The sequence below is a fragment of the Halichoerus grypus genome, chromosome 8 (genome assembly GCF_964656455.1).
Source record: "Halichoerus grypus chromosome 8, mHalGry1.hap1.1, whole genome shotgun sequence".
In the NCBI taxonomy this organism is placed as follows: Eukaryota; Metazoa; Chordata; class Mammalia; order Carnivora; family Phocidae; genus Halichoerus; species Halichoerus grypus.
The window spans coordinates 99,496,938-99,499,461 of NC_135719.1; the positions used below are offsets into that span (position 1 = coordinate 99,496,938).

General features: G+C 50.6%; 1 pseudogene; it reads left to right on the forward strand.

The window, feature by feature from the left end:
• Positions 1–484: 484 nt before the first annotated feature.
• LOC118547818 (gamma-aminobutyric acid receptor-associated protein pseudogene) lies at positions 485–1,309 on the forward strand (annotated as a pseudogene).
• The last annotated feature ends 1,215 nt before the right edge of the window (positions 1,310–2,524 follow it).

The window sequence follows — 2,524 nt, forward strand, 5'->3', positions numbered from 1 at the left end:
CCCCCCCGGGTTCCCTCAGCGCCGCCCCCCGGCCCGGCCCCCCCGGGTTCCCTCAGCGCCGCCCCCCGGCCCGGCCCCCCGGGTTCCCTCAGCGCCGCCCCCCGGCCCGGCCCCCCCGGGTTCCCTCAGCGCCGCCCCCCGGCCCGGCCCCCCCGGGTTCCCTCAGCGCCGCCCCCCGGCCCGGCCCCCCGGGTTCCCTCAGCGCCGCCCCCCGGCCCGGCCCCCCGGGTTCCCTCAGCACCGCCCCCCGGCCCGGCCCCCCCGGGTTCCCTCAGCGCCGCCCCCCGGCCCGGCCCGGCCCCCCCGGGTTCCCTCAGCGCCGCCCCCCGGCCCGGCCCCCCGGGTTCCCTCAGCGCCGCCCCCCGGCCCGGCCCGGCCCCCCCGGGTTCCCTCAGCGCCGCCCCCCGGCCCGGCCCGGCCCCCCCGGGTTCCCTCAGCGCCGCCCCCCGGCCCGGCCCCCCCGGGTTCCCTCAGCGCCGCCCCCCGGCCCGGCCCCCCGGGTTCCCTCAGCCCAGCCCGGTCCAGCCCGGTTCCCGGGAGGATGAAGTTCGTGTGTAAAGAGGAGCATCCGTTCGAGAAACGCCGCTCTGAGGGCGAGAAGATCCGAAAGAAATACCCGGACCGGGTTCCGGTGATAGTAGAAAAGGCTCCCAAAGCTCGGATAGGAGACCTGGACAGAAAGAAATACCTGGTGCCTTCTGATTTCACAGTCGGTCAGTTCTACTTCTTGATCCGGAAGCGAATTCATCTCCGAGCTATGGATGCCTTGTTTTTCGTCAACAATGTCATTCCACCCACCAGTGCCACAATGGGTCAGCTATACCAGGAACACCATGAAGAAGACTTCTTTCTATACATCGCCTCCAGTGATGAAAGTGTCTACGGTCTGTGAAGCTGCTCCCCCTGAGGTGGGGGGTCCCGTTCTACAAAGAGAGAGGTGGCCCCCCTCCTTGACCTACTCCTCCTCGGGGCTCAACCACCACCTCCCTTCTTCAGGACCTGCACTTCCTAATGTTTGAGGCTCTCTTCCAGCCCCTCTTAGCAGGAGGGCTCGTGGGGGAGGTGACCTCTTGGACCTCTCCTTTCTCCCCTTTCTCTTACCACCTTTCCCACTCTGCTTTAGACTTCTCGATTGTCAATCTGTCACATCCAGCGATTGTTTTGGTTTCTGTTCCCTTTCTAACTGCCCAAGGGGCTCAGAACCCCAACATTCCCTTCCTTTCACTACTTTCTTTTTTGGGGGTAGATGGAAGGGACTGAAATTGTGGGGGGAAGGTAGGAGGCACATCAATAAAGAGGAAACCACCAAGCTGGAAAAAAAAAGAAAAGAAGACTGTTAGGACTTTAGTCTACTGAAAATATTTAAAAAGACTTTTAGGTCTATGTTTATTTGTCTTCTCCTTTTCCCAACTTGCTTTGCCTCTCCTACGCTCCCACCAAACACCTTGCCCTAACACACAGGACTGTGTGTGTTAAATTTATTGACTGGAATTTTTAGTTAATTACTCTAGATTTCAAAAGTAGTTAATAATATTAGACACCAGGTGACTATAAACTTTAATTGCTTTACTTCACTGGCAGCTGAATATTTTGGTTTTTGAGGATATAATCATCAACAATAGAAATAATTTGTAAACATGAAGGTATGCGGGATTAGTTACGTATCCCTTGGCAAGCTTCTGACGATGAGCAAAGATATATAACAATACATTTGATACTTACTTTTGATACAACTCTAGACTGCAACCATCAATACTTTTTGAACTTTGAACCTATTGTTTATAACTTTTTAACTACTGTAATTTTAAACCCTAAGAGGTTTTACAATAAATGAAAGAACAAAAGAAGTGCTTTATTTTATGAGCTTCTACATCAGTGACAATTGCAAAATTGCTCGGAAGCCTGGATGAACTGAAGCCAAGACCAGATATGGTCCAAAAGCCAGAAGTTCCCTACCTTTTATGAAATCGGCAATAGTTTAGGGAAACCAAATAAGAGAAACAAAGAGACAGAGAGAGAGAGGAGATATTTCTTATTTTCACTTTTAAGAATTTCTCTAAAGAAGCTAACACCTTTCACAGTGAAACACCATAGAAAATAAAACAATTTTAATACCACAGATATGTTGCTCTATCAAAATACCAGTGAACACACGCTCAGAATCCAGAGAAAAGCAAATGTGAAAATGTACTGTATGTCAAAGAATCAGGTTTTGTTTTGTTTTGTTTTTACCTAATTTTATGCAAAATGAAAATGAAGACCTTTGGACATGGAGAAGTTAATAGTAAAACAGTTGTTAGATGGGAGTTTAGCAGCAGGTTAAAATTTTTTTGAGAAATAATCCTTGAGTAGGTAAAGATAAAGAGAAAAGGCAAATGCTCTTGCCCTAAGCCATTTGTCTAGTTTAGAGAGACACAATAACAAGGACCTAGAGAGATAACTCTAAGCAAAATTTGTCCATTCACTCATTCAACCAATAATTTTACTGAGTACCAGTAACTATATGCCAAGTGCTCTTCTAGAC